Here is a 10,350-nt window from a genome sequence, read left to right as displayed (position 1 = left end):
ACTATCCCCTTAACCATGTATACCTGCGATCATTGAGCGCCAAGTCAACCAACTCCAAATCATTCATCCATGTTCTGAAATCATCAACAGATACTGGTAAACTAGTCGCTCCTTTCCTTTCTTCCAAATGCAAAATTTCATTAAAATCTCCTAAATAACAGAATGGTACCTGACACAACCCTGTAATATAACTCAATTCTTTTTACATATAAATCTTTTCAGCTCTCACATATGGTCGATACACCAAATAAATAGCACAATAAAAATTGTCTTTTACTACCACCCCTTCTACACACAACCACCTATTCCCTTTATAGCAATTAGCCAATTTAAAAATTGATTCGTCCCATATTAACAACAACCTTCCAAAAGTTTCAACTGAACTTACAAACTCCTAACTAGTTCTATCATTTTTCTAAATACGTATTACATCGAATTTAGACGCCACTTCTTTTTTTATCTCTAATAAACCGCAAGGTTTGAAAATCACAATTTTCAAATCTCTAAATTAATGAGTTTGAATATAATATAAAATTGATCTTTTTTTTATTTATTTTTTATTAAAAAATTAAATATTTCATAAATAAAAGAAAACAAAATTAATTTCTCAAAATAAATTTAATTATGTTAAAAAATTATATCATGTTATTATATCTCATTGCAAATGAGTTTAGCAAACACATATTCACGATGCAAGATGAACAACATATTTAAACATATAAAAAAAGTTGAAAAAATACGTAAAATTGCAGTGCTCTTTTATCTATGTTACTGTTGCGTGTTTATTTATTTTACTCAGGGCGAATAAGAATTTATTTGTCATGGTTTAGATTATGACTCATATAGAAGAATTTAAGTATTTGGAAACTGGAGAGCTATAATAATCGTTACAGCGGTAGAGAAAAAAAAAAGGTTATTTACCTAATATAAAGAACGTTAACTGTTAAAACAAAAGGAAATCAAAAGATAATCATGGTTTTATCATCATCAAAAAAAATCTTTGATGGTTCATCCAAGTTTTTCAAATTTTTTTCTAAATAAATAGTTAAAATAATTTAGCATATGATCTTTCTAAAAGTGTGATGGCTTATCCATCTTAATAACTATAATTTCGTTCAAGGATATTGAAAAATACAATCCAACGTACAGTTTGAAATTAAAAAAGTCTCTCATATTTACATTAAACTAAAAAATGAGAAATCACTACACTAATTTAATTTTGCTAAATAGCAATCGTTATGTATTTAACACCGTGACCGTCAATCCATTTGATTATGTTGTCACTACTTAAATCATTGACGTTTCTATTATCTCTACAATGTATTTAGTAAAGTAAATGTAATTATGAGAGGTTTCAAAAAGCATCGATCTAAATACTAAAATTCTTCCCAACAATAAAGTTTGGATAACAGAAAAAAAAAAAAAAAAGTAAACTATCATTTCTATTTACGAAGGTTGAAAACGCTAATACATTTATCCATAAAAAAGAAAATTACAATTTGTACCCATAAAATATGAATTTTATATAACAAAATTATCCAAACACTAAAAAATCACATAAAAACCTCAAATTACCCTTATCATCATTCGCATTATCCATCACTCCTTCTCTCTTTTCTTGTCTCTTCCTCGCCTGAGCCAAACTTTGAGTTCAAAGGTACTACTACTTCATCACTACCATCACCACCACCACCACTATACCTTCATTATCATCTTCTTCACATAAAGCAACAACAACAACAATAAAAAAAGCAAATTGTTTCGGACCACCGCACCACCACCGGCGACCACCAAATTGTCGCCCCTTCACCCGATTTCCTCTCTTCCTCCTCTCTCTCTCGCCCCTTCTCTCCCCTGTTCTCTTCTCTGCTCCTCTGTATAACCACCACCACGGCACTCAATAATCGTTGGCGCCGTCAAGTCCCACCCAACCTCCACTCGCTGCCACCGCGTCCTTTCCCCCTTTTCTTTTCTCCTCCACCCTTTCCTTCTCTCTTTCTTCTTCTTCCCCTCGCCTCACCTCCGCGAGTCTAGGACCACCATCGCCTTCTGTTTTCGCTGCCTTTTGCAATCCTAGAGCCGCTGCCGCTGCCTGATCGCTACCGTGCCCCAACCCGTTCCAACTAGCCCTCTATCTCTCGCTGACACAGAGCTCCGATCCATCCCATGTTCAGTCTGCGGTTCCACCTGCTCTTTCCCAATCTACAAACCCAGAGACCACGGAACCTACATCACGCAACTATTTGAAAAAGTAGAAGAGAGAGAGAAGCAAATCACATAAGGGAAGAGAGGGAAAGAGAGAGAGGAAGGAGTTGACAGACTCTGGCGACAACGACGAACTCAGAAAATAGAAAGAGAGAGAGAGAGGATGGGGTTAGTGGTGGTGGTGGTGGAGGAGGAAAAAATGATACAGATGATGATAAGGGTAATTTGGAATTTTTATGTGATTTTTTAGTATTTGGATAATTTTGTTATATGAAATTCATGTTTTATAGATACAAATGGTAATTTTCTTTTTTTTTTTTATAGGTAGATGTGTCAGCATTTTCAACTTTTGTGGATACATACAGTAATTTACTAAAAAAAAATATACAAAATTATAAAAAACAAGTATAAAAGCACATAATAGTTTGCTAAGAAAGATAAAATAGTTTATATATAAATTTAAATTTGTGATCCAATTATCACATCTCATACTTAGATTCATAAAGGTATAATTTGTTTTTATTCAAATTTTCAACAAATATTTTAAACATATTATAAAAAAAATAATGTGAAATTTTGTAGCACAAGTGAAGAAATAATTTTTTAAATAATTGTTTATTAGTAAAAATTTATAAATTAACTATTTAAATTAAAAAATCTATTATTTAATTATCTAAACAATTGTTTTTGATCTAAAAAAATTTATTTAGATAGATTACACACTTAAATGGATAAAAATCATTGTGCAAAAAATTCATTGTGCAATTATTTTAAGAGAAATAATTTTTTTATTTTAAAGTTTAAACTTAACATTTTTATGATTGAATCATTGTTTCTTACATAATAAAATTTAAGGATTAAGTATAATTTAGTCCCTATGATTTAAGTCAAAATTTTTATTCGTTTCCAAAATCAAGAAATTGCAACATTATATATAAATGAGTCTTCAAACCTAATTCTTTATTACGTTCAACTCTTCATCATCATTAAAATTTTAAAAATTAAAATTTAAACTTAAAAATTAAAAGAGATATCAATTAATAAATTAATTAGTATTATGTAAAAAATTAACATAAATAAAAATTAAATAAAGATTACAATATGACTAATAAATTTTAATAAGATAGCTACTAATATATTACACTAATATATCAAATTAAATTAATATTATTTTTTTATTTTTTTTATAATTAATATGCATTGTAAATATAAAGAGTACAATATCTAATAAATAGATATATTAATAAAAATTAATACGAATAATTCTTATCAATTAAAAGTAAATATTATTAAATGATTGAAATTAAATAATTTTTTATCCTATATTGCCTAATAAATTTTAATAATTAACACCTAAACTAAGTTAAATAATAATAATTGAAAAGAAATTTTTAACAAATGTGAGAAATAAAAATAAAAAAATTGGTAAATAATAAATATAAATATATTAAAAAAATAATATTTTTATTTTAAAGAGAAAAAGAATTCATGAGGAGATGATACCTCACCTTCATTAGTTAAGGAGAAAATTTAATTTTAGAAGATTAAGTAGAGTAGATAATTAAAAATATTTTTGATTGATAATTAGTTTAATAATGTATTAAATATTAAATTTATATAATTATAATAAAATAATTTTCTTAAATTCGTATAATTAAGCATTATTCATTAAATACTAATTGTAATCTAATTATAATAAAGATATTTTTTTAAAATAAATTTAAAAAAAGAATAGTGTATTTATTTTAGAGAAAAAATAAATTCATGAGAAATTGACACCTCACATTTATTAATTGATAATGTATTAAATATTAAATTTATATAATTATAATACAAATATTTTTTTAAATTATTATAATCATGTATTATTCATTAAATGCTAGTTGTAATTTAATTATAATAAAAATATTTTTCTAAAATAAATTTAAAAGAAAGACTAATATTTTTATTTAAAAAAAAATAAATTCACAAAAAATTGATACTTCATTTTTATTAATTAAAAAAATTTAATTTTAATATATTAAATAGATATTTACCGGTGCATGTGACTGTCGGTGACCACTACCGCTGATTGTATTAGTATGTGATGCCAAGCTAGCTATTGATAAATTTAATCCTCGACAAACAAAAATTTCCCTTTTAGCTAAACAATTTTTTATAAGAAATAAATAAATTCAGTAAAATAGAAAATATTTATTAAAAAAAAGTATAATAACGAAAATGAAGAGTAATTTTAAGAACTGACGCAAAATTGACCTTATCAATTTAAGGATAACAAAATCACTCTCTACATATGAAAATAATGCAATTAAAGACAATGCAATTTTGCAAATATAACCCAAAGAAGCCCTCAACTTCTTTCCAAAAGTTTTTCTGCATGTGACGCGTAACGTCAAATAAGGAGTTAGGGAGTAGGGACCACAGGAAGATATTCCTTCACATGGGAAATCTGGCCCCTTAAAAGAATTTATATTAAAAGTATTAAGTAATAAGACTATTTTCATCATCATATTTAGTTTTGAAGGTATATATGCTTTTATTTTCGGATATTATTATGACTAACATTTATTGAGGAATTGAGAAAAGAGGGTTTGGAGAGGATGAAATAAAAGGAGAGAAGCAGATCAAATATGGGATAATGTTCATGTTATTGATAAGTGAGCTAGAGTGTAAAATACTAAAATCCCAAAACTTTTTTTGAAAAATAAAAGAGTTCAACACAGCAAGGTGGAGCATATAGGAACAAACATAACTGAAAGCCTTACAACTCCCCAAAATTCTAATCAAAATATCCAACATTCTCACGTCATATTCGGCATAGCCATCAACAACCTTAGGGGTGCTTACCTCTCCACTCGTCACAACTCAAGGCAGTCATTGTGATGATCTCTTCTACGCCTTTACTTTCATTCTGAAAGAGTCTTCGATTTCGCTCCAGCCAAATGTTCCAAATGATCGTGCAGAAACACCTCAGACACTGCTTTCTGTCTTCCTTCCTTCGCGGCTCATTTGTCCAACTCAGAAAATGGTCCTTCAATAGCTCCGGGAAAACCCATGGCCGGCTAGACGCAGATATCCATGCACTCCACACCTGCCAAGCAAAGTCACAACCAAGGAACAAGTGGTGGATCAGCTCATCCTCCTTATTACACAAGACACAACGCTTATCGTCCTGACTAATAACCCTGAGCCGGCTTAGCCGTTCCTTTGTATTCACCCTGCCTACCAAGACAAACCAAACAAACAGCTCCACTCTTGGTGGGGCTAACCCTTTCCATATGGTCTTCGTGAAACTGTAACTGGTAACACCTTCTGATAGCATTCCTTCTTGTATTACCTGCACAATGAAGTTAGTTGAAAAAAATCCAGATCTATCATACTTCCACACGATTCTATCATCTCTATTATTCGCTAACCTCACAGGTCTCAAAGCCTCATGTAACTGGCTCAAAAGTTCTAACTCCCACTGGAAAAGCTCACGCCTCCATTGGAGGTTCCAGACCCAATCTAACCCATCCCAAAACCCACATTCCCTAATAGTCGACCCACATTGGTTTGAAACAGAGAAGAGCCTGGCGAACTGGTCTTTCAAGGAACCACAGTGCAACCAGACATCCTCCCAAAACCAAGTCCTTCTGCCGTCACTAACCTCCATAGCCAGACCTGTAATCACCTTATCCCTCAGATGTTGCTCCTTGAAATCTATATGGCATATATCCTTCCAAGGTCCCCCTCTCGCAGGCAAGACTTGAGTGCACATTAACTCATTCGGCCTCAAGTTATTGCACGAACAAACCACCTTCTTCCACAATGGGCACTCTTCCTTCGCAAAGCGCCACCACCACTTAAACAATAGTGCGGTGTTCCAAACCATAGCATCTCTAACTCCCAGCCCACCGAATTTTTTAGGGGCTTGCACCAACTCCCATTTCACCAACGCCATGCCCTGTCTCCCGTCCTCCTTACTCCATAGGAACCTTCTTTGTATCGAAATCAGCTTCTCTGCAACCGCCTTTGGCATCTTGTATAGGCTCAAGTAATATACTGGCAGACTATTCAAGACAAATTTTATAAGCACCAGCTTCCCCGCTTTGTTTAGCATCTTGGCTTTCCAGAGGCTTAGTTTCTCCTCCACCTTATCAATGATAGGCTTCCAGGTCTTAACTAACCTTGGATTAGCTCCTAAGGGGACTCCAAGGTATTTAACAGGAAGGGTACCTTTCTTGCAACCCCTAAACGACACATACGCTGTACCTACTGCTCTTCACAATTGAGTGGAATCAAGCTGGACTTATCGAAGTTGATACTGAGTCCTGACATTAGCTCAAACCAGCGCAACAGCCGCTTGTAATTCTGCATAGTCTCATCATCTGGTGGGAAAAATAGGATAGTGTCGTCAACAAATTGGAGGTGTGAGAGTTCCACCCTGTCCCGACCAACCACCAAAGGAGAGATACGGCCATTCCTGACTGCCTCACCAATCATTCTATGCAGAACATCCGCAACCAGCACAAACAAGAATGGAGAGAGTGGGTCCCCTTGTCTCAAGCCTCTTTCCATTTTAAATGGTTTAGATGGTGACCCATTAATCAAGACTGACATCGAAGCTGTGGTCACACACTCCATAACCCATTTCCTCCACCTGCGCCCAAACCCCATCTTCTCCAGAACAATATCCACAAAGCGCCACTTGACTCTGTCATAAGCCTTTTGGAAATCTAACTTGATTATGGCTGCCTTTCCCTTTGTCCTTTTAATCCAGTGCACCGTTTCGCATGCTATGAGGGCCCCATCATGGATTCTTCTACCTTGCACAAAAGCACTCTGTGTCTCTCCTACTAGCCCAGGCATCACTACTCTCATCTTCCTAACAAGTACCTTCGAAATAACCTTATACACGCACCCAACCATACTAATAGGCCTGAGGTCTTTCATCTCCTTCGCACCAGTGAACTTCGAAGCCAGCGCCACCCACGTAATATTGGAATCTGCGAAAAACCCCGTAACAGCTCCCGTGAACTCCGTGCCAATCTCATCCCAGCATCGCTTAATGAAGTTCATGTTGAACCCATCACATCCTGGTGCCTTCGAAGACTCACAATCTCACACTGTCTGTCTAATTTCCTCAGTTGATGGCATCACCTCCAAAGATGCCGATTCTTCCTCAGCTATCCTTCCCACCAGACCATCTCTGAACCGCAACAAAGGAGAGCTCTCCTGACGATACAGGTCTTTATAAAACTCTCTAATAGCAACTTTAATTCTAGCTTGGTTTCTTATCAGTCTGCCATTGACTACCAGATTATCAATCCGGTTATTCCTTCTTCATGTCGACGCTAGGCTATGGAAGTACCTTGTATTTCTGTCCATGTCCTTAGCATGCTGAGATCGAGACATTTTCTTCCAGTGAATTTCTTTTCTCACATACCATCGCTCGCAGCAGGTAACTGGTGCCTTCCTTCTAGCCTCCATAGTAGCATCATACACTCCAGAATTTACCATATCATCGACCTTCTTGATCTCTTCTTCAAACTTCAAAATCTTACTGTTCATGTCACCAAAAGTGTGCTTGTGCCATCTTCTCAACGGCCCCGTTAGCGCCTTTAACTTATCTGTGAACTGCAACTCCCCTAAGCCCCGCCATTCCTCCTTAACCATACGAAGGAAACCGTCATGTGTGAACCACGCATCAAGGCTCCTAAAGGGCCTAGGACCTCCTTTCATCCTCTGCTCCTCCACAATAATAAGGCAGTGGTCTGACAAGCCTCTTGGTCCTCCTCGTAGTCGAGTATCAGGAAACTCTTCTAACCATTCCACACTTACCAAAGCCCTATCAAGGCGACTGCATGAACCACCTTGAAACCAAGTGAACTTGCGATCTGTAAGTGGCAAGTCCACTAATTGCATATCCTGAATCCAATTCTTAAACTCTTCTGCAGATACAGGCAAATTAATAGTACCTTTTTGTTCTTCTGCATGCACTATCTCATTAAAATCTCCCATAAAGCAGCAGGGAACCTGACACAGACCAGTAATGTAACTCAACTCCTCCCATACTCGGCTCTTCTCTTCTCTACTATGGGCACCATAAATCAAGAAAAAAGCACAGTTGAAGCTATTCTTTAGCAAAACACCTTCAATACATAGCTATCGTTCCCCTTTATAGCAGTTATTCATATTAAAAAACGTGTCATCCCAAATCATCAACAATCCCCCAGATGCACCGTCCGACCCTACATATTCCCATCCTGTCCCAGTAAATCCCCAGATCCTACTAACATCAAATCTTGTCACAACCTGTCTCTTAGTCTCAATCAAGCCTATCATGTTCAAGTTAAATTTATTTTTCAAGTCCTTCACCATTCTCATCTTTCCTTCACCCATCAACCCCCTAACATTCCAAGAACAGAAAGTCATTTTGAGCTATATTTACACACCTGGTTTTTATTTTTTGGTCTGCATCGCCGCAGCTTCGCCTTTTGTTTCGCCAATTCCCTCTTTTGTGCTATTTCTTCATTTTGAGCTTGAAGAATAGCCATTATGTCGTCTTCCTCACTGCACAGTATAGCCCCTGATTCCAAAGCCAGCTCTAAGGTTTTTTTATTTTCCAAAATTTGCTCCTCCAAGCACTGGTCACGTGTACCCCCCTGTTCAGACTGGTCACTGTGTGCACCCCCTAACCCAACATCCCCATCAGCCCTGCTCCCCTCTCCCTCTTCCACAGCAGCCTGCCCATTTCCGACGTCTCCACCATCTTCGTCTCCCATCGTTTCTGACACAGCTGCAGCGTGCTCCAGGTTATCCGTCGCTGCGCCTGGAGGTCCGTCTTCCTCCTCGTCAAAACCTGTCCCACCAGCGCGCCTCACATTAGCTCGTCTGCCAGTTCGGGATCGGGCCTCATCGTCGCGGACCCTCCGGCTACCCAGATCGGTGCTCGCCCGTCTCCCTCCGTTCTCAACCCCATGGTAGGTGCCTCCCTCCCCTTCATGGCAACGCCCGCTGGTTTCGAACGTTTCCTGCTGCGCAGCCAGGATCGCCAGTGTCTTGGTGGGTTGCGGTGAGCGCTTTTCTCGACCCGGGTCCATTCCAGCTGCTGGTTGGGGAAGGCCCAGCCTAATAGTGCATCCTTCGAGCCCCCTTTCATTGTTCCTGGGCCAAGACTTAGTGTAGCCCCGTTTTTTCTTTTTTTTTCATACGTAACTATCTGTTTCAGCCCACTACGCAAAGGAGGAGGGTCACAAGTAACCGTGCGATCTGATTCTCCATCATAACTTGAATCATCCTCATGCTCAAAATCCAGGAAGCCTTGATTGATGCCATCAATGATTTTATTCGTTACTCTTTTTACGCATATTTGATTTGTACTGCCGTTATTCCATTCATTTAAAAAATCTTCAGAAATTACCAACCCACCCCCGTCATCTTCCTCTCCTCGGCTCACCACCATCAACGCAGCTTCATCTTGGGCGGTACCTTTTGATGAATACATACGCTTCGCCTGCCACGTAACTCCCTCTGTACTCGTACTTGCTTTGTTCCGGTTCAATATCACATCCATTGTGGGTTCACTGTCCATAAAGCCATCCCTATCCTGCAGCCCACTCAGTCCATGCCCACTCTCCTTTACCAGAATGTCGTATCTCTCGGTTCCAACAGCGACACTGATTCGCTCCTAGATCACTTTCATGTCACCCGTATCAACCAGTACACGGCCTACAGTGAAATCGCTGCATAACTCTGTCGCTTTCGCACACCCGACTACTGCTCCCCAACGACTTCCTATCAAATTAAAAGTGCCAACTGACCATGCATGCAAGGGGACACTGTAGCATTCTAACCACACCCTTCTGGTATCACTACTCTCCGATTCATTCCACCTCCTCACCTTGTGAAAAGTTTGCAAAAGATCATTCAACTTAAACGTATAAGTTTCGTCAGCATTCGGGACACTATCAAAGGTCAAAAGAGCTTTAAAAGCTCCCATTTCCCGCACTTGGGTAACAGAAGGTAGTTTCCTTGCTATTGTATTCCTCAAGGAATTAAAATCAATCGGCCTCGTTGTAATCCCTACAAGGCTTCGCTGTAACCATTCCATATTATCTTGCACCACTGCAACTTCCAGTACCTTATTCCCATCAATCCCAT

This window comes from Arachis ipaensis, chromosome B4 (genome assembly GCF_059453495.1).
Source record: "Arachis ipaensis isolate K30076 ecotype BB chromosome B4, ASM5945349v1, whole genome shotgun sequence".
Classification (NCBI taxonomy): domain Eukaryota; kingdom Viridiplantae; phylum Streptophyta; class Magnoliopsida; order Fabales; family Fabaceae; genus Arachis; species Arachis ipaensis.
The sequence above is the reverse complement of the archived record's forward strand: the minus strand, read 5'-3'. Positions refer to the sequence as shown.